Genomic DNA, 23,306 nt, shown 5'->3' on the forward strand with positions numbered 1-23,306 from the left:
AATGTTTGAACGAAATTTGATATGTTAGCAATATTTTTCAATCAAATTTGTGAAGATTTCAAAGCGTTGGTTTTTATGCAAAAAAAAAATACAGCTTGAAAAAATATGTTCAGAAAATTTTTTTAGAAGATTCTTTTTAAACTTAGACTGAAAATGGTTTTAAGAACAAGAAAAAAAAATTAAGAACAGGAAAAAGAAAAAAAAATCTTCCTAAAAATTAGTTCTGTTCAGACTCGAGCATCCGAAAGTTTGTATGGGACTTTGGATAATCGAATCATAAACATTTTTTTTTTATTCTCAATTTTAACATCAAATTTTTCAATTTTTAATGTATAAATTTAGTTTAAATGAAACGGTTCGCCGTTATATTTTTTATGCTGTTTTTTTCAGAAAAATCATGTTAATAGCGAATGTGATTTGATAAAAATTGAACAAAAGGAACAAAAAGGCAATTTTTAGTTATATTTCATATTTAATATTATAAACTTTATTTAATAGAACTGTTTCGAGTTATATATTTTTTTTGTAGTGAAAAAGATTTGATAAAAACCAACCTTAAAATGTTTCTCATTGAATTTAATTTTACCTTGTTATTTGGAACTAAAATGTTAATCCAATTAAATTTTTATTATCTTAAAAAAATAATTTTAAAATACAGTCCAGACTCGATTATCCGAAGTCCTCGGAAAAATTTCACTTCGGATAATCGAAAAACGAAAAAAAAAATTTTGATGTCTAATTTTTGATTGTTGAGCATAATTATGAGCATGAGCATGAGCATGAGCATGAGAGACCACCCATGGTTGTCCTTCTCCGTTGCTGAACAGGACCATAATATCCCATCAGCACAACCGGTCACACGCTTCAACGATCAAATGATGTTTCCCTTATCAACAGCATGCATGAATGCGCTGAAAAGATAAAACATCACGATCATCAAAACTAGAGCCGGTGCGAATAGGAAACAGTCATTGGCCACCAACGGCGCCCGCCATGTCAGTTTGTAGATCTCGAGGGAACGGGACGGGAATGTTAGTTAGCACAGGCTGCTACCAAGGGTGGGTTCTATACGATATCCACACCCCCGCGTGTGCCGGAAAACTACTTCTACTTGGGATTTTGTTAGTGGGTAAGGGTAATGGCCAGGATTCAACATAGAGGATGATGATGCGACCCAATAATCAATAAATTTTGTTTAATGGTGTGATGTATTATGCATTCTCAAGGCAATCAGTCGGAGTATGCGGATGAGACTATTCCCGGTTATTTGGTGTTAAGTTTAGCATAAATGATTCAATCTTAGACAGCCGGCTGTGGAAAGATAGAATCAAAATTGTGTGTAATTAAAAGGTGAAATATTATACTCAGCGTAACACATTTACGTAGAGTTGACCTGAGACTATTTATACTTTTAAGTTTTTATAAGATGAGCGACCAATTAATTACTGATGAGTTATGAGTTATCTGAAGGACTTGAACAATCGCGTTGAAACAATATTTGTCACCGTGCTTTACGAGCTATAATGCTAAAAGGTGATTTCGCGGGAAACGAAAGGTCAAATATAATTTATATTATGCTAACGCAGTTAAAAACGAATCTTCCCATGAAACAATCGCGAATCATAGAACAAAGAAACCCGACTGACTAATGGCCTATCTACAATCACTTAGCTTAGAACATCTAAGTAAAGTAGTTACTTAGGAAAGTCTGCAACTTACGTTCGTCATCCACAATCAACTTAGAAAACTTGCTGGGCTGATATACGTTGCTATGCAGTTGTTTGTTTACCTTTGATATGGAAACGTCAACTTACCGTAGATTTTGAAATTTTCCAAACCAAACGTCAGTTTCTAATTTGGTTACTTTTCCATTGTAGAAACTCAGATTCATTTCCATTGATTCAAATTCCTAAGCTAAGTGAAATTTTCTAAGCTAAGTGATTGTAGATAGGCCATAACGAGAAAGACGATCGCGATATTTGAACTTTACAATCTAACTAAGAAGAAAAAAAGCCACGTCAATAGAAAGGAATAGACAAACATACAGGTGACCACAAAACGGACTGCCTCGACTGTCATCGTGACAACCAGAGCCAGCCGCACCTTCACACACACACACACACGCACGCACTCACCCGACATAATCACCGACGACGAACGACGCGAAAAAACATGCGACCTGACGGACAGGCATCGCAAAACGGACTGGCTCAACTGTCATTTTGACAAAGAACTTTGTCCTAAGGTTTCTATACGTGGTGTCAATCCAAAATTTTCGCGAAGCGAAAACGTTACGTGACGAATTCCCCTCTCGGCAAATTTCCCCTCTTTTTGGTGCACGCTGGTTGGATGAACGAACGTTTCCCAATCAGTCAATCGAGAGACGTGAGATTGATGTATCTAAAATCACCCCCACTCCACCTCATAATTTTTGGATCGTCGACGAGTCAACAAAACTCGGCTCGGTCGGTCCAGAAAATTCATTCTATTGCTGGACGTCGACGAGAACACATCAGAAGCAGATGGCCTGGTGGCCCGGTAGCAGACGGAATGGAGGTCCGGGAGCAGATGTCTTGGAGGCAAGGACCAGCTAAGACATGCCAGTCGCGGGAGTCGATCATTGCAACTGGCCACCACCTGGACTGGAGCTGCCGGAGGCCCCGCGGATGTTCCGATGGGGGGACATTTGCCGGACCGTAAGAGTTGGGGCAATATGGGTATCAAACTTTATGGTTTTTGATACTGGACATGAAATTTGACATTTCGGCAGTGGTGGCCACAATCCGGAGTGGCCGGAGGCCCCGCGGATGTTCCGATGGGGGGACATTTGCCGAACCGTAAGAGTTGGGGCAATATGGGTATCAAACTTTATGGTTTTTGATACTGGACATGAAATTTGACATTTCGGCGGTGGTGGCCACAATCCGGAGTGGCCGGAGGCCCCGCGGATGTTCCGATGGGGGGACATTTGCCGAACCGTAAGAGTTGGGGCAATATGGGTATCAAACTTTATGGTTTTTGATACTGGACATAAAATTTGACATTTCGGCAGTGGTGGCCACAATTCGGAGTGGCCGGAGGCCCCGCGGATGTTCCGATGGGGGGACATTTGCCGGACCGTAAAAGTTGGGGCAATATGGGTATCAAACTTTATGGTTTTTGATACTGGACATGGCCGGAGGTTCCGCGAATGTTCCGATGGGGGGACATTTGCCGAACCGAAAGAGTTGGGGCAATATGGGTATCATACTTTATGATTTTTGATACTGGACATAACAAGTTGCATTTGGCGATTATCTGAAATTAAGCAGTTAAAACGAGAGTTAAAATATATTGCTTATTAGTTTGATTGTTGAGCATAATTATGACCCCTTAAGTACGCTAAAGTTATTCTGAATTTTTAAATCCAAGGTGGCAGCCAAAATGGCGGTGATGCAATATTGAAAAAATGCATTTTATTTTTTAAAAGGCAATCAACAACTCAAATTTGACTAAAAGGGTGTCGTAGAACTCAAATTTTATGTTAAAAACAAGAAAATCAAAAAATACGATTTTTTTTTTGTTCGTGATTCGATTATCCGAAATCCCATACTTCGGATAATCGAACTTCGGATAATCGAAACTTCGAATAATCGAGACTGGACTGTATTAAAATAGAGGTTAACATTTTAAAAGGTCCAAAATGTGATAATTTTCCTTTTTTTCATATTTTAGACGAAATTTAATAAAAAATTAAAAGGATTATAAAATTTCGCAAAGGTTTAAATTTTTAACAATGACTAACAATGACTAATTTAATGTTATAAATATTGTTTAATGGGACTGTTTTGAGTTATTATTTTTATGATGTTTTTTTTTAAATATCTTTTTAATAGTGAATACGATTTGATAAAAACCAACCTTAGAATTTTTCTCATTTCGCAAAAAATGCATTTTTAATAATGACTTACAATGTTAATCGAACCAAGAGTTTCCGAGATATCGTCAGTTAAAAATTACAGGCTTATTAAATGACACTAGTGGAAGTTCATTTCCATCGATTTGCATTCTTTGTGAGAATCTCAGAAACTAATTGCCCGATGTTTAAAGAACCGTGAGAGAAAAAATCCTATAGGACTTTTTCAACTATTCAAAAATAGATTTTTTCAGAAGTGCTTATCTTTCAAGAATTATTAAAAAAAAAACAAAAAAAAATCAGCCATTTATTCCTAAAAGTAGATATAACATAAAAACGATTCGTTTTATCCAAAAAAAAAGGAATCAAAATCAATTTAGCATGAAAAATGATTTTTAAATAATTTTTTGTGCAGGTTTTCGATGTTTTCCAAAAGACAAAATTTTTTCAAAAAATCATTGTCCCTTAACTATATTTTGCATTCGAAAGATGTATTTTTCAGTACCCTAAAAAAATCAAAAAAATACATATTTTGGGAATTCTCAAGATACAGAATTTCATACAATTACATACCCATTTTACTTGACCTGCCCCCAAATTTGTATGGAGGCTTGTATGGAAAAACTGATGATGCAAAATTGTTTCTTTTGAAATTGCATGGATTATTTTGTTTAAATTTTTATTTTTCAATTTGACGCTGTCAAACCATCGGGTGTCAAACGAAAAAGTGACCAACCACCAGGGTTTGACTGTAATCGCAAAATTCTAAACAGAATGCAAAAGGTCACCTAAGACCGGCTTTAATTCTATTCAAATTTATTCACCGCCATCCCGACCCACAAACACGCTCGCAAGAAACAATTATTGTTTACTTCTGCTGCATCACCTAGCTACCAATATCGATCGAATCGCAATTCTTCTGTCCAACCTTACAAGCGGTAGTGCATTCATATCTCTTCACGTGCCCCGCCGGGGTCACCACAACCTTGAACCTTGATCACCTCCATCGTATTATCAATCACCACTCAATTACGCGTCATCAACGGCTGTGACCAGACTGCCACCGTGCGGCTTAACCCATTCACATTTATCTTGCTGATCGGCGTCGACAGCCGCAAGTTCTTCAACACTACTTGAACTGATAAGGTCAGATTGGTCCTGCATGACCACGTTGATTGATGGTCACTAGAGGGGGGCAGTCTCGATGTCCGTGACTCTTTTCTCCAGCAACTTCTTTGTGTTTCGTTGCTGTGTAATTAACTTGTCGAGAGCACGAGGTTAGCGAGAAATTGGCTTGCAGAACTTGTTTCGAGCCCTACAGGTCGAAGTCGACTAGGGGTCGACCTGTGGAAAGTTTTACTTGGTATAGTACAATCAAGTTCTAGAACGGTTCTAGAACTCTCAACGGCGGTTACGTAACGTTCATAGACGACGATTTGGCGCTATGATTGTTTGCTAATAATGCTCGATAATCACCGGTCGTTGAATTTCATTCAGAATCTAACTACTGTGTACAGAACAGTCTACGGACTGCCAAGCGCTGCGTCCCAGCGGCAGCGCACAGTATCGATTGGATGATTCACAAAGACACATTCACGCAAACACCCAACAGCTGATGATGCCCCCTTGGGAAGAAAACGAAAATAAACACCACTGTAACGTTTTTCCTACCGTCCACAAAAACACAGTGCCAATAATAACGCGAAATTGTACCACAGTCCCCTTCTCCACTACTAGCGACATGTATATCTGTACCGATGAATCTATAGCACTGAGCTCGCGAAAAACAGTTCAACGTACCGAACCCAAAAACCACGTCCGCCTCCGTCGAGATTCACTCGGCGACTGGCGGACCGACGGCGGTGAAGATTCTAGTCACACGCCCGGCGCGTAGAAGAACTTCCCGAAGCGTATAGCGTAAGCGTAGAATATGGATGGGAAGGAGCAGATGTTGTTAGGACGAACAGGAGATGGAAAAATGGTTAAATTCATTTCTTGAATGAATGAACAGTTGGTCATTGGACGCTTGATTGGCGTTACAGAATGAAGTAACGTTGATATGGTGCTGCCATCTGGAAGTCAGTGGCGGCAGCTGGACACTACCTATGTTTGACTAGATGGCTGAATTGATCTATGCTTCAATCTGCCAGGTACAAGATTATGGAGACGCACTGTTCTTGTTTTTTTTTTTTTTATATCCTCCTCTAAGGCCGTTGCAAATAATTTTTGAAGTTTATGTGTCTCGACTCTGGCCAAAGTCGAGGGAGGGGGGAGCAATAAAATAAAAATTTATAAAAAATGAAATTACAAGCCATGGTATTAACATTTGAATGGAAAAAGTGTTGTAAAATGTTTTCAAAATATCCAAGTGTTGAAGAGATTTTATATTTTCGCCGAAAAAAAACTTATTTTTGATAGATCTCACACATGCTAAATATGATTTAAAACGCGGGAAAATGCATTTAAAATTGTTTTCAGTTGATAAGATAACTGTTTCCTTTAAAATTTTGAAGTTTTATGAAAAAAAAAAATTGTTTTGCCCCCTGATTTTTCGGAGCGATTTTTAAGGGGGGGGGGGACATAAACTTTGAAAAATATTTGCAACGGCCTAATTATGCATAGTGCAAATTTAAAACGAAATTTTTATAATTAACTTTTATTCACAAAAAGAGTTGCAACAGCATGTTATGTTTTTTGAAATATTACGAAATAAACAAAACAAAAAAAATGAGAAAATCAAGTTTCGGTTCTTATAATAGATACCAAAATATTTTTCGAGAAATTTTTGCATTCGATTGTAAACTCCTAAGATTTGTTTTTCTAGATTGCTCATTGCTTGGTCATATTTTGGGTTAATATGACGATTTTATATAGAAACCCAAAATATGACCTAAAATCGATATTTTGACAATTTGGCTCAATTCTGAGGGCAGATCCACTTTCAGCCAGCAAAATTACATAGAAAAACATATAGTAGTTGGACAATTCAAGCAAAACAATGTAAATGGGCCAATGTCATTCCTAATTTAAACATCAACTTCGACATTGGCTCATTTACATTGTTTTGCTTGAATTTTCGAATTTCGTTAGGGTGTTCCCATACACATTCCTGTGATTTTTTCAGCGTTTGTAATGCTAGAGCTCCCCTTTCGAATGCATCCTGGCGCTTATGGTTTTTCCTGCGCTTTTTCGATATATTTAAGTTTTTAAATTGCATCTTTTTTGCCTTAAATTGAGTTCAAATTGACCTGCCAAAAAAATGTGTTTAGAGCACTCCTCATAACTTTTCTCTTAAACTTAACCCTGAATTGCTACGCTCAAAAAACTGATTTTTGAAGGTTTTCCCAGATGCCTTTCTCTAAATTTGATCGTAGAAGGCGTAGATTGCGAGATAAAATGTAGGTGAGCAATTCTCTACCAAAACCGGAAATGGATTTTATTTGTATTTTTTTATTTGGCTCAAACTTTTTGGGGCCTTCCATATGACCAAATAAACTATTTTGTGTGATTGGTTCATCCATTCAAGCCTCCATACAATTTTGGTCGCTGTCAATACAAAAATGGTATGTAAATATTCAAACAGCTGTAACCTTTGAGTGAATTTTCTGATCAATTTGGTGTCTTCGGCAAAGTTGTAGGTATTGTTGAGGACTTTTGAGAAAAAATAGGTACACGGAAAAAAAATTAGCAGTTTTTTTTATCAACTTTTTTTTCACTAAAACTCAATTTCCCAAAATACGCATTTTTTTACTTTCGAGATTTTCTGATGTGTTTTAGGGGACAAAAATCCGCAATTTTTGAGCCATAGAGAAACATGGTCAAAAAATCTGCCACCGAGGTATGAATTTTTGAAAAAATAGTGATTTTTGGAAAAAAATCGAAGTTTCATGCAAAAACAAGTTTGACATTATTTTTTTATGCAAAATTGAATTTGCAATCGAAAATGTAAGGGCTTACAGTTATAAGCTTAATTACATTGTTAATAACTGAAAAGAGAATATTTTTTTCAGTGTGGTAGAAACCTGGATAATAAATTAGCTTACGTAAATATCAAAACGAGTCAAATCAAAAAGCTGTCAAAGGCAAACTTATGGGAAATTGGACGAGCTTTCCGGTAAAAATATTTACGAGACTGAAAAACCAAGTCTGTCATATAGAAATTGCCAAAAACCACAAAAAAACACATTTTTTCATCATTTTTATTTTTAAAACCGCTGTATCTTCCCAAGGATTGGACATAGGACAATGGTCAATATGGAGACTTTTATATAAAATTGTCTGGAGAATCGATTCTCACTGTGGGTTTTTTAAAATTTTGACGTTTAGACCACTTTTCAAAAAAACAGTTTTAGTAAATGATTTTTGTATTTTTTTAGGAGAGACATACCATCCTGCATTTTTCGTCAGTCTTTTGGTAACATCTTAGGCTATTTCCTCAAAAATTTTGAACGAAAAAAAAATCGTGACAACACCTTTAAATTTAAGTTTTAGACGTAAAAATCAAAAAATCTCATAGAAGTGGCGTGTATTGTTGTTTCAGTGTATTTTTTTCAGAAAGCCCATCCAATTTCCTACAAGTTTGTCTTGGACCACTTTTTGATACGACGCAATGGCTTCGAGACACAGTAATTTTTAAATTGCAAAATACAAAAATATTTAAATACCTTACGCCCTTCTCAAATGTTATTTTCGAGTACTATTGGCTCCATATACACAAAAATGGCTTATATAGGCCTAGGATAACATGTCTAAAAACTTTCATTGAAATCGGAGAGGGTCGGGTACAAAAGTACCAGAAAAATTCCTGATTTGAGCTGGAATTGCTCTATATTAACATTGAAAATTAGTTGCTGAGATATCGACATTAAAAAATGGTGGGCTGTTTGGGTGAGACTTGAAAAACATCAATTTTCCTGATTTTAAACCTATGCATTGCAATATCTCAGCAACTAAAGGTCGTATCAACAAAGTCCGAAGAAGCAAAATACAGAGAATTTTCTCAGCTTTCCAAAAATATTTTTTTCAAAAGTGTGCAAAAATGTGCACTAATTTAAAAAAAAATCAAAAACTGCGACTATTTTCAAAAAAGTCACCTAAATATGGATTTAACTTGAAAACGGTGCACTTTATCAACATTTTACTGAAGTACTTTTTAATTGCAAATTTGATTTTACATCGAAAAATGAAGTTGAAAAAATTTTGCGACCAATATTTCGATTTTTTGAAAAATAAGTATTGATTAAAAAATTCATAACTCGGTAAATGATTTTTTGCACAACCTGGAAATTTTTGAAAAGTTGGCATTTTATGTCCTTTAAAACATATCAAAAAATAAAAAAATTAAAAATAGTGTTTTTTTGCAAATCAAATTTTAGTGATAAATAGTTAAATAAAAAAATCACAAAAATTTTTTACCGTGTATCACTTTTTTCCAGTGTAGTCCGTATCCATACCTACAACTTTGCCGAAGACACCAAATCGATCAAAACATTCCTTCAAAAGATACAGATTTTTGAATTTTCATGTATCATTTTTGTATGGACAGCTGCCAAATTTGTATGGAAAATTATATAGACAAACTAATGATGCAAAATGGCTTCTTTGGGAATACCGAAGGCACCAAAAAAGTTTCAGTCGGATTAAAAAATACAAAAAAAAAATCGAATGACCGAAATCCTAGAGAACTGCTCATATGTCCAAACGCACACAAAAAAGTGACTGTAAAAATTTTAATAACACAAAATAGCCAAAGATAAATGGTTTCAAAATAGGCCTGCCAGAAACAAATGTGTAATAATGGCTTGTTCAAGAATCGGAGGAGTGTCAGCTGGATGGATTGTTTTCCGCTGGTTGGGGATAGTTGGATCCGTTACAAGTTTTATTTTTGTGAATATTGTACCAAGCAGACTTAAGTTGAACCGAATTAAACGTTACTGTTAAATGATTAGTTGGCTATTTGAAAAAAAAAAAAATGTTTCAACGAAACAATTTAAATGTGCCTCCAAGTGTTCACTTTTCTTTCTTAGTTGGTGTCACCAGGTCAAGTTTTTTCAACCATTAATTTGTTTGTTTTGATTCATTTTTTTATAAATAACCCTAATTTTTGGTTTTGTCTGTATAGTATACGTAAAAGTCAATATGTCCAACATGCGTCAAATGAAATTCAAAGAAACCTTCAATGGACACCACAAAATTTTAATATTCACATTATTTTCATTAGTGCCGTCGGATCGCACCCAGCACACCCGGAGGCCGTCCAAAGCTGCCTGCTGATAAGAGAGAGCTCTCTTCCCATTATCACCATTAGGTTGCTTGCCGAGAGTTGGCTTCCAAAGTGGGTTCCATACTTTCTTTCATTTTCTTCGCACTAAGCTTTGCGTTAAATAACCCTCGCGTCAGCTACTCATGGTGGTGTTGCTGATAAGAATTGCTCCTGTAGCTGTCTTTGCTGTTCGTTCTACAATTAAATCATCATGTATGGGAATAAAAATGTGGTTTTACAACCGAATTAAACGCCACGTGGATGATGGTTGAGATGGGTCTTAATTCCGGGCTTAGTGGAATTCTTTGCTTCAGGATGATAAGGGTTGGCCGGTCAGCCTTTGGTCATCACATTCGACACTCTTATCTCTTAGTGCGTTTGAACTTTATACACTTAGTGACATCAGACAGGAAGTAGAGCAAGACTAGTGAAAGTTTAACTGTTAATTATATGTGCTAGTATATGATATTTTATTCAATGCATACATACTTTACAGATCATTTGAGCAAATTTGACAGTAATTTATTAGTTGTAATTTTTCTATACTTTTAAAGAATTCATCAGGGGTAATCTAATCAAGTTGTATTTTGTTCAACAGCGAATTTGAAAAAAAATATTTTAAGAGGTAATTCTGTTAAAATACTAATTCTCAACTCTTCTATTTCACCACAAACAGATCCTATACCAGCCAGAGGCAGCACACATTTCTTCCGTTCCCATTCTTGTTCAAATCAGCGTCACGGTTCAAACGGATCACCCCGGCGTTATCGCCAAGGACTGTAACTCTAAATGGCCACAATTGGTAATCTTTCCGCCTGAAATATGCACGAATTATTTGGGCAGAGTTAGATCAAGCTCTTGGCACATTTCTAAAGAAAAATTATTTGATGTAAAACCCATGTACAAAGTGATAACTCGTTTGATTTTCTTTAACCGGCTCCTTGGGAATGGTGGAGGCTTTTGTCTTTCAAGCAGAAAGTTAAGGGAGCAAATCACGATCGATCATTGGAACGACCCCCCGGCAAAAATGTTGCTTAGAAATTAAACATACCTATGTATTAATGTAGGTAATATTTTTTTTTATTAAAACGCTATTTTCATCAAAATCTTCAAAAAATGATTTAGTTGTACGAAAGTCGGTTAATTAAAAATACATATCTTCGTCGTGGCGCTTACGTCAGAATCGCTCAGTAGCACCAACATTAGAAAAAAAAATGTGGCTGTCATGCCATGGCACACTTTTTTCGCAATGTTGGTACCACTGCATGACTTTGATATTTCGGGCGTTCACAATTCGAATGCCATCTTCGCTTAAAAATCTGGATAAATTTTGATTGTAAATTGCTGTTATAAAACAATGCAAAAGGTTTGGAAACATAAAAATGCTGGCAGTAGCCTGAAACTGTGATGTATGTGATAAAACTGAGTATTCCTAGAGAATTTTGGAAATTCTCCATTTTTATTTTACTAAAATGGTTGTATCTTGGCACTTAAGTGACAAAAACTAATTGCTAAAATAGCAAAATTGGTCTGAAAATTGTTACCTATAAGAGAATGGTATGGGTTTTAGTGCCAACATTTTTTTAGATGGATTTTTCCGACTTTAACATACTGCCAATGAAAAATTACGACTTTCTGGATCAATATGAAATAGAACATTCATGGTAGGACCATCTGACCGATTCTTAGCACTTGTTTACCAAGCAGTAATTTTTTCAAGTTGAACTTTGGATGGTTCTGATAATTTTCCATGTTTTCCCACTATTTGAACCACACAAAAAAACATATTTCCACACCAAAGTTCCTATTCTAAACATATATGTGAGCAGATGTTGTAAAATGTATAAACGCTGGGAATTTTTAATTTTCCCAACTGTTTTAAATAATAGCTCAAATTAATGGAAGGAATGCAGATATTTAATCAATCTAAACGGTATTTTATAGTAAAATGACTCTTTTATAAGCCCTCTTATTGACAGAAGCAGATTCTGTAGGTATAAAATTGTACAGGACATTTGAAAAAGGGGGTATATGGAAGCGTTGTCCCGTCACGAAAAATGACAATAGTTTAATTTGCAATAGTTCGTGAAATCGGTTTTGCATCATATTTTGGATTCTCTTCGTACTCAAAAAACCCTTTAAAATGATTATTAGAAATCGAAAATTGGCCAAAAGGATCCAGAGTTACGGCTGACGCAAGTTTGCGTTGTCCCGTCACGCCAATTTTTTGGTCAAGGCACGAATTCAAAAAAAGATGCTCATTTCTCGTGTCTAGAAGCAAATCGTGTAACAGGCCAGTTTTTGATCGATCTAGACTAAATCGACCCTCCAGAATCCAAATTTGCCTGTTGATTTTCCTGAGTCTCAAAGGGAAGCGAGATATTCATGATGGCGTCTAATATGGCGGCAGAATGGAAAAAAAACACCATAAAAGGATTTTTAAGTTCAATCAACTAGTCAAATTTAACTAATCTGGGGTCGCTGAACTCGAATATGAGCCATATAATACTCCATAGTACTCAGAAAATGTGCAATCCAAGATGGCGGCCAAGATGGCGAACCTAGAATATTGGAAATTTTTATACAGAAATGTAACAGGCAGTCAACAGGTCAAATTTAATTAATTTGGGGATGCTGAACTCAAATATAATCCTTAGAATATTCTATAGTCCTTAGAACAGTCTGTGCGGCATAATGCCAAATACGGTGACAACTAAATAAATAAGTACTCAGGGAATGCAATTCAATTTTCTAGCTTCGCCATCTTGGATTGCACATTTCCTGAGTACTTTGGAGTATTATATGGCTCATATTCGAGTTCAGCGACTCCAAGTTAGTTAAATTTGACTCGTTGATTTCCTGTTACAACCCTGAACAAAAAAAAAATCAAATTTTCTAGCTTCACCATATTGGCCGCCATCTTGGATTGCACATTCCCTGAGTACTTTAGAGTATTCTATGGCACATATTCAAGTTCAGCGACCCCAAATTAGTTGAATTTGACCCATTGATTGCCTGTTACACATCTGAAAAAAAAAAATCAAATTTTCTAGCTTCGCCATATTGGCCGCCATTTTGGATTGCACATTCCCTGAATACTTTGGAGTATTCTAGGAGTCATATTCGAGCTCAGCGACCCCAAATTAGTTAAAGGTGACTAGTCAGTAGAGATTTTCACAATTGCTTCATTTCGTGACGGGACAACGCGAGCAAAACCCTCTTTTGCAAAATATCTGCGTTGTCCCGTCACGAAAAGAAGTACCTGTCAAATCAACAAAATTTGACGAAATTGGGTGATCCAGTAAGCAAAATCTTCGTTTTTCATTTTAGAAACAACTGTAAAAAAGGGTTTTTCCAAAAACTTACTAGGAGAGCAGAGTTCTTCACTTTTGTGTATGAAAATCAAAATGATCCAATTGTACGATGTTGTCCCGTCACGCTACATTTGTAACTCTCTTGACTCAAACTTTGTGTTTTTAAATATTTGCTGGAGTGAATCTTATTGGAAATTTAATGTACTTTCCAAATTTGTATAAATATTGGTACCTTTTCTCACAGATTTTGAAGTTATCAGCAAAAAACTGAGAACATATGCGTACAAACGTTGTACCGTCACGAAAGAATCGGTCATCTATGTTTTAAGGAGAAATAAATTAAAAACGTTTAAAACAAAATATTTTATTTTTTTTTATGGAAACAGACGATTTTTTAGTAAATCGCAAACCGCGAGTTTAAAACGATTTTTGGGATTTTTTGTTGTATGAAAACAGGCAAAAACCTATCGAAATCCGGGTGAGCCCAAAGGTTTTCGCCATATCGCCTTTTTTGGGACACTCTACTGTACAAAGATTTCAACATTGTTTTAAAAACATTTTTGAAATTGATTATATCTAGAGTTTTATTTTGAAAAGGTCTAATAAACATATTAAACACAATAGCTAACTCCTACTCCAGCTTTCAAAAAATACTCGACTTCAACTCCAACAACGTTGTTAAAAATTAGCTGACTCCGACTCCAACTTCTGAAGACTTAGCGGTCCTCAAAAAGACCTGACTTCACTGACTCTGGTTCCAACTCCAACTTCACAGCATTGCTTCTAAATTTGTTAAATAATGCTTATGAGCTGGATATTTTCATAATTCGACACAAACTTTGAAAAATATTTGCAACGGCCTTAGTCGAATTAGAAGATTTTTTAACTTGGTCCAGTATGCATTCCAAAGATAACATGAATTTCATACTTAGTTTAGGTAAAGTTAATGGACATTTTAATTTTGATATTTAAAAAAGTTATATTAATATGATACAGCCCAAAAAATGATCGATCTGACATAATTAATTCGTTTACTTGTTTTTGAGGTAAGCAAGAAATATTTTGATTATGTTTATGATAGATTCCTGAGATATTTCATACTTAGCAGCACACCTCTCAAAATTGGACTCCAATTTTACTGATAAAGCTATTGATGCAATCCGCTATAATTACCGTCTTAAAGCTAAGCAAAGCAAAATACCATGTGGCTCCACTGCTCACCGCTAAGAATGCATTTCTTTGCAACTTAGCCAATGTTGTGCAATCTCCACTCAACTTAAAAGAGATTTCTCCTGAATTCGTCCCTGCTCAGGCCGTCATTGATCAGAACCATTCACACAAACACAGTTTACAGCTGAGCATACGGACCAGGCATGGGAATCGCCAGTAAACCTTCTACCATGCGGTGGTGAAAGGGGATTATACTGGAATTTTGTACAAATTAATTTATTATTATAAAAAAATTATCAAATACACTCAATCCATGGTGGTTGGTCACTTTTTCGTTTGACACTTTTTTAGTTTGTACCCAGTTGGTTTGACAAATTCAAACTGACTAACGAACTGTCACTTTTTACACGGGACTCACACATACTATCAAACAAAACGTTTGGTAGTAAGTGTGAGCTCTGTGTAAAGAGGGTGTCTAACTAGAAGGTGACCCCGTTCGTTTGACAACAGGTGGTGTCAAACCATCGGGGTTTCAGTGTAGAAAATATGGTTTAAATTGAAATTCTCAACTCAGGCGCATGTTTTTTTTTGCATTTTGTGATGATGGGATACATTCCAAAATATTGGAAGTATCGGTACTTTTGCGAAGAGTATTCAATGTACGGAAATGAGATTTTAGTTTCAATTGATGTTAGTATGTTAAGAAGTTTCGCAAAACAGTACAACGTGCAACTTCAGAAAGAGATATTCTAGAAACTTCTAACAGCACACGGAGAAAAAAGAGCTCCTAAAATCATGAACAAGCGTTCATGAAAATGGGAACCACGGACAAAGTGTTCAAATTTCATGGTACGTTTTTCAAAATCGTACCATGGAATTTGAACACTTTGTTCGAGGTTCCCATTTTCATGAACACTTGTTCACGATTTTGGGAACTCTTTTTTCTCCGTGCACGCTGGTAGTAATGCATGATTTTGCATGATTCAGCAACACGGAAATATTTAATGAATGAGAAGTACGAAAACGCGAATCTGCCGACAAGAGAAACTTTTCCGGCGTCTCTCAATCCAGGTGATCTTCTCACAAGACGATCGATCTTTCCCAACCCTGGCGCTTCGTGCCGCTGTATGCTACACCGCGTGTTGTGTCGGACGGACACAACCCAGACAAGCATAGCAGATGATCGTTTTCACTTCCACACTCTCAAGATCTCGGGGTTCGTCGGGCCATGCCATGTTATGCTCACCAACCCAGGCAGACAGTCGAGTGGATTCGGTCGTGTCGGGTGGACGCGTTTCTTTGCTTACTTGCCGTAGACCCGTGGGGCACAGAGTTTTGTCCAGGGACCAGACCAGAGCAAGATCATATCGGTTAAGGACCGCGGGCTGGTGTTGCTGGTGTTTTGCCGTGAGTGTGACAAGGAGGGCCTGAGAGTGTGGCGTGTGTATATGGTAACCATATGACGAAGAACGGGGTGCTGTGTGGTGAAGAAGTGAGCAAGAAGAATCCCAATCCCAAGAAACAAATTTATCATAAATCATCGCGGGATCGACGGTCTTGGAGTTTTTCAAATTCCTGTCGCGAGGAATTTGAGCTTTTCCGAGGCACTGGAGCAGACCTGGAGGAAGCTTCGTTATCGCGGGGGTGTGACTTGCGGGGAAAAGTGGATTCTGCCGACGAGAGATTTTCCGACCGCTGAGAGTGTGCGCGATCTCGTTCTCGACTTTGGTCCGAGGATCGCGAAGAAGAGTCGAGTCGGGGTGGGGCGTTGAGGATCATCGTCGTCGGGAGTAATGTTCTGTCGTCGGTGCTGATCGACGGCTCTTGGACGGCGGAACCGACGTGACCAGAAAGGAAAATCTCAGCATATTTATGTGTGTGGTGGTGGCTGGCGAGTGACACAGTGCTGCTGCTGCCGTTGGTGGTGGTAGTGTGGTGGAGGCGGGAAAGCAGAACTTCAAGTTACTTCTTTTGGTGCATTTTTCGACTGGGATTGTCGAATGGTGATCATCGTGAGTGAGAGAAGAAAACCCTCAGCGAAAGAGAGAGAGAGAGAGAGGAAACGCTCGAAGCAGAGGTTTTTATGCGGTTTTTCAGAAGTGCTTTCCTGTGGTGTTGAGACACATATTCGGTGCAGCATAGACCGCAAGCCAGCCAGCCAGCCCCGCACACATGTACGATTTGTTTTTATGTTTATTTTATGTTGCCCTTTTTTAACATCGTTGAGCCGACGATGGTGCTCGAAGTGACGACGAAAAGTCGGGGCCGCTCGAATTTCAGTGTTACCTTGTTGCAGTTTGGATTAAGGCCGAGATTTCTTACAAAGTGTTTGTTTTTTTATTACAGAAAAAAAGAAAATTAGTACAAAGTGAAACAACAGTAGCATAAAAAGAAAACAAAATACAAAAAAAGAATCAAAAGTGCAACGACAAAAAAAAGTTACAAAAAAATCAAAGAAAAGTGTTAAAAAAAGAAGAAAGTTCAAAACAAACCATCGTCGACGAATCGGAAAGGTGATCAACTCTGGAAATAGTTCCAGACAACCGGAGAGTGAAGCCATACGCACACCTGTAGAGAGAGAGGGAGATCGAGAGAAGGAGCAGAGGAAGATTTAATTTTTCGGTGTATGCTGAGCTGTGTGGCTTTTATGAAGATTGTCATATCTGGGTGTCTGAGTGTAAGTGATTAAAGGGTATCGCGCGCCCTGCGAAAGGGTGAGAGATAAAAACGCGAAGAAAGAACGAACTCATCATGTTGGATTTAATGAAGCGCGCGGCGAGAAGTGACGTAGAGGAAACGTGGGAAGAGAGCGATCATTTCTGGAATGTGTCTGATCGATTGCGAGTTAAAGAGATATGCTTCGAGTTGCGTAACCATCTGTTTTTGGAGCATTGATCAAGTGCGAATGTGGAAGTGCGTAGTGTGTGATTTTTTTTATGAAAGTCGGTGGAAATGGTCATACTAGCGCGTTAAATTTTCCCGGGTTTAGAATTTCCCGGGAAACTGGAAAAATGTTTTCCAAATCCCGGGAAAAATAGTTAAAAAAAAATTAAAATAATTTGTGGTTCTTTGTTGTGCTTTTGATTCAAATAAACCACCATTTTTAATCCAATGTGATTCAAAAATGTTTTTATGAAAATGAAAAAAACAAAAAAACGACAACAAATAAAATAATGCCAGTCAATGTAAAATTTCTCAATGTTTAAAATTTCATGTTTTATAAGCATAAGCATAAGCAGTTGCTTCTCCGTTATTGACCAGGACCTCCAGAAGTTACATCCACGAGCCTTGGAAGATGAGTGGGGGCTATCTTTCCTAGCTTCGCAACCCCTCCTATTATGCTGATCAATACCGGCGCCGGCCACGACCAGTGGTAAGGTTACGGGGAAGTGGATGGGAATGTTAGTCCGATACTTGAGTGATAGAGACCGCTCAATCGACTGCATCGTATGAGTTTTGAGGGGGTTAGTAGATGGGTAGGAGCATTTTGTTTATCGGTTAAAAAATAAATCTTAGGTAGCTGGCTGCGGAAAGATAGATAATTAATTATTTAAAAAGTTTTGTTAATAGAACGCGTGCCAACCGAGCAGTAGTGCTATGGGGTGAATATATCAGTATATTTTTACTGTTTGTACAATTCACGTAACGCGAGCAAATTTCAAAAATAGTCAATAAAAGACGCTTTACTCTTCATAAAATCGATAGTTTGATGAGTTAATACTAAAAAAGCCAGTTGGAATAAATTAAAACGATCAGCGAATATAAACGAAAAGAAAACAGGACGCCACGTAACCGATTGTAATGAAAAAAAAAAATCAAAAACTTAATCGAACTAAACCGACGACGTGCCTTCCAATCAACGATGTTAAAAGATCGACTTATGAAAAAAAAATCAAATAAAGGGCTCCGAAAAACACATTGCAGAGTAACCGCGAGGTTCCGCTACTCACAATCGATAATCAAATCAAAAAAATCAAAAACGCCTTCGTCTTTCGATAAACGATTCAACAGAAATGTGTTTTTCACCGTGAAAATTTAACACATTACCTTCTGATCAACGGTGATTTAGGAAGGGCTTTTAAAATCACAAAACAGTTAGGCAACACAATTAACACTATTCACTGACCAAAACTGACGTGCGCGTTGTTGAAGGCGTGCGCGTTGTTTCCACTATACAAATTCGACTCACTCCTCCTCGCAGCACACAATTCACAATAAAAATGCGAAACAAAAGGCACACAAAAAATCACTTTTCACTCCGAATATTTTTTACGAACATGCGCTCCCTTTGTCAATTATGCATGCAATGTTTAGAAGAAGAATTTCATGTTCTAGTCCTTTTTTAACCGAAATAAAAAAAAACAAAACATTAGGCAAAAAATGGCTAAAACAGCGTTCTTAATTTATTAACATTTGTCCTGAATTGTCCCAAATGCCGGTGTTTGATGAAAAATAATTTAATATGATATTTTTTTTCAAATTTCAAATCATAAACATACACACAAAAAAATATTTCCGAATGTTACATCATTTATGATGTAACACTTTTGCACGTCATCAAACATTTAAATTTACATGCAATTTGATGTAAATTTGCAACAAATTATACGTAAAAACATGATTTTGCGTATGTTCACCCGTTTACGTCGAATCTCAAGTTGAAATCAACTGAGTTTACATGTGATTCATTTTATCCGTGTCGAGTAAATTCACATATTTTTTTCTGTGTAGGTAAATATAGAACCCTGTCTTTCAAAAAAATATAAAATTCAATAGAAAATATTTTAAGCGCCAGGCATTTTGCAGATATGTAAACTAAAATTTTAGCAAAAAAAAGCTAATCCCGGGTCTTTTGTGGGCTCTGTTGCAAGTTTCTACTCATTTCTAGGCGTCCGAAGGTTATGTGTGGTGAGTCACCGAAAACCTCTTTTACGCAAATGGATCGACGTTTTACTTCCCTTTCCTATAGAAGGCATTATTTTAGCAATTTTCCCTTATTAGCCAAATGAATGGTAATATACGCAGAATATTAAAAAAAATGTTTTTTTTTTCAATTTCGGATATTCCCGGTCTAGGAAAAATCCCGGGAATTTTGTCCCAGGAATTCCCGGGATGGACGCACTAGAAAAAATCTTAATCTAATTCATAATTTGCAATGTTGCAAATGTTTCGATAGAATAGTAGTTTATGCAACAAGTTGCGAAAACAAGATTTTGTCATCACAAGTCGTACATTTATCCAACGAGGTTCACCGAGCCAATATAATTAAATATAGTCTCAAAAATTCAAGGGCAACAAATATTCATCAAAATACAACAACAGAAATTGAAGTGTATTGATGCATAACAACATGTTTTGGCCCCTTTACAAATAAATTCACCTTCGGTGAAATTTGATGTATAGTATCGCCAAAAGGTAGCTTTTTCGGTAAAATATATTTCTGTTAATTTTTTTGTCTGATCTAATCTAATCAAACCCTAGCGCTGTCAATATTTTGAAGGGAGAAAGCCTAGGTTGCTATGCTCGCTCTTTCGTTAAAACTTTTTTTCAAACGTTTTGAAAACTCGTGATTGTAATACACTTTTAATGGTTAAAAAGCGTATCATTGCAATGTTGAAACCATGGCATATGAATCCCTTTTTTATGGCTACCAAAACATAATGTCTTCATTATGTGGATGGACAAACTAATAAGAAGTCGGCCTCCATAAGTGGAGCTTGACAAATAAATACAAATAGAAATCGTTTTTTAAAGATTCAGCCTGCATTATAATGACGCAAATATTAATATTATTTCTATAGATCACCTATCCGATCGAAGTTAAACACTGCACAGTCAATGACCATTATTTACAAAGTAATCGAAAACACTTCCAGCTTACAATTCCTGGAAGTGCAACCCGGGGAAATCAACGACCCAGGTGGCGTTGATCGTTTGAAAAAGTGACAATCTTTCCATTCATGAGCTCGACTTTGCATTGCCAGTGAGGAATCGTCCTAGCCGGTTGGTTCATGGTAATCCGACGGAATGGTTTAACTTTTTTTGACGTCAATTTTCAGTTTTCGTGTCCAACTTTTAATTGGCAACCTGCGGCAACCTAACTTGGGGTGGCTATGCTTAGCACAGCTTAAAAAGGGTTTGCATTGCTATGTATGTGGCTTTATGTGGTGTGTTGCAAAAACAGTTTACTTTGATTGTTATTGTTATTAATTTGGGGTAGATCAATTTCATATATACACGTCTGATGATTGCTGGTGGCGCCGATTGCCGATTGTTCCATAATAATTTACAGTTAAATTTATATATATTTTAGTTTCTTTTGTAAATAGTTGGGTGCCAAATATTTAAGAGTGAGACTAAAGGCTATTTCTAGACAGAATAAGACAAAAAGAAAGATGCTTCAAAAAATTAGAAGCAGATAGAACTGTTCTGTTCAATAATTTAATTGTACAATATTTAAAACATCTACAAAGTCTCCAATTGTATAAGAAATATGTATCCCACCACGTTGTCTACAAAAAAACGCCACACCTCAGCTCTCACCATGTGGTCGGCAGGTCTCGGTGCAACAGTCGGACAGATAGGCTTTATTTATGTTTGAGCGGCACGTTTTCATGTTTCTGCACGCATCATCACATTGCTCAGCTCAGCAGTCGAGCCACGGTGACACCTTAATGCAAAAGCTTCCCGTCTGATACTTTGTTGCTAATCCTCTGGCAGCCGGTTTTTTAAAGATTATTTTCGACTTATTTTTTAAAGAAAAATATGCGTCATGGAATGATTCAAAAAAGAATTGAAAAAATGATTTGTGTACAGAAAGATGATTTATTTTAAAATTGTTATGAGTTTTGGCATTAATCAGAACTAGAAGCCGACTAACATTTGAACAGTACAGCACATTGTATGCACATTTGCATAAACTGGTGTAATTGGAACTCTGGATACTTCTTCCATCGGGATCACGTCCACCAAGTGGAAGTGAGTATCAAATTTGGCCAACTGTGCACCTCATAGGGTGACCCAAATAAACGAACGTCAAATTTCGAATCTGATGTCATTTAGCAATGACAGATTTTATAAGCAAGTGTAAATCTAAATTAGATCATCATCAGAAAAAAAATCGATGACAAAATTTATTTCGGTTACCCAAATGGTCAGCAAAGTTGACGTAAGATTTTATTTTTAAACCCCATAGCCGAGGTCCGCACACAGCAGGACGGTTGCGTTGCGTTGATAAGTGCATATTCTCGTTATTAAAACAAATGTGCATAGCAAATCGAGCGTATAGTGCGATGCGATCCATAATGAGCCGTTCTTTCGCTTTCTACTCGCACATGTCGTCGGGATCGTGCTATCTTGTCGTAGGACTCGTTTTCAAGCTTCCCGAACAGACGGTCATAACTTTGAAATAACATTTTTTGTTAATTGAAAATACTAGGCCAAAAACATTTTATGTTATTTATAACAAAATTTGTTATTCGTCGTTATGATTTTTTTCGATATTCGATTGTTATTGTAATAACAGACTAATAACTTTTTTAGTTATTCTTCGACCAAATCTTTGCTTTTATTTTTTTGTTATTTTAACAACTAATCCAATCATCCCAATAACAGTTGGAGTTATTCTTCCACAACAAAAAATATTCCCAAGTTGTTTTTGCTTTCAATCAATATCAGACCAATAACAAATTTTGTTCTGATCTAATCTAATCTAATCTAATCAGACCCTAGCGCAGCCAATCTTTCGAAGGGATCCTGGAGAGTGCCTTAGGTTAGATGACGCCTAGCACTCTTCTTGTCATTTATTAACATTTGTAGTGCGCCATTGCATTGAAATGCATTGAGACATCACAAGCGTTAAAGCGGCCAGGCTTACTGCGTAAAGCCGTATCGCAGAGATGACTCGTAATTGGGTTGAGTTTGAGCACTGAGTGTTCGAACAACAACACAATTCTGAATCGACAGGGGAGGAAGAAGCGTGGGGACACACCACCATACGCTCCGAGATTTTTGGTTGTATTCGTTGGGAGCACCATGCTAAGAAGGTTTGGTACTCCGGGACCCTCTGGGATGGGACATTGTATTTCCACGAATGCCCTGGACACTATTTGCCGTGGTTATAGCGCCACAACTCGCTCTCTGTAACAGTATTCCTAATTCCAGTCCACGCTCACCAAGTCGTCATGGCCTAGTGGTTAGTATTTTTGCTTACCAATCCAAAGGATGAGGGATCGAACCCCGCCTCGAGCGACTTTGATTTTTCGTTCATATTCACCATTTCAAATTTATATGTTCTTAACTTTCTCGTTGGGAGTAGATGGGCATCGAACCCAGAACCATTCGCTTACAAAGCGAACACCGTAACCAGTCAACCACGGCCGCTCCTCAAATAACAAATTTTGTTCTGATAACATAAACTGTTATTCAACTCTTATGTAAAAATGGATTTTTCAAGAAGAATCCATAACACAGTATTTTTTAACAGTATTTTTTTTATAAAAATGGTATGAATTTTGTTATTACCGTCTGCCCGGGTTCGGAAAAAAACGAATTTTATTTTTCGCCTTGGAACTAAGCTTCTGGCATAAACAAAAAAATTAAACATTAAAAAACACAGTCTTAAACCAAATTTATCTTAAAATGAATGTGCGACAACACAACACGT

At 36.9% G+C, this 23,306-nt stretch overlaps 2 protein-coding genes across 10 annotated transcripts in view; one reads left to right on the plus strand and one right to left on the minus strand.

Moving 5' to 3' along the window:
• Nucleotides 1-5,810, minus strand: part of LOC6045179 (NPC intracellular cholesterol transporter 1 homolog 1b) — a 30,142-nt gene extending 24,332 nt beyond the window's left edge. For 3 of the 9 annotated variants that reach the window (XM_038259930.1, XM_038259923.1, XM_038259922.1), the window contains exon 1: nucleotides 5,567-5,757. The gene's annotated coding sequence lies outside the window, so the exon portion shown is untranslated. Of the gene's footprint in view, nucleotides 1-4,896; nucleotides 5,351-5,371; nucleotides 5,501-5,566 lie in introns of those variants that run through there. The other 6 variants (XM_038259926.1, XM_038259925.1, XM_038259931.1 and 3 more) reach the window with 6 other exon arrangements.
• Nucleotides 5,811-15,907: 10,097 nt separating this feature from the next.
• Nucleotides 15,908-23,306, plus strand: part of LOC6045181 (laminin subunit beta-1) — a 38,746-nt gene continuing 31,347 nt past the window's right edge. Inside the window, exons 1-2 of the mRNA XM_038259794.1 lie at nucleotides 15,908-16,092; nucleotides 16,988-17,318. The gene's annotated coding sequence lies outside the window, so the exon portion shown is untranslated. The remainder of the gene's footprint in view (nucleotides 16,093-16,987; nucleotides 17,319-23,306) is intronic.

The sequence above is a fragment of the Culex quinquefasciatus genome, chromosome 3, assembly GCF_015732765.1.
Source record: "Culex quinquefasciatus strain JHB chromosome 3, VPISU_Cqui_1.0_pri_paternal, whole genome shotgun sequence".
Classification (NCBI taxonomy): domain Eukaryota; kingdom Metazoa; phylum Arthropoda; class Insecta; order Diptera; family Culicidae; genus Culex; species Culex quinquefasciatus.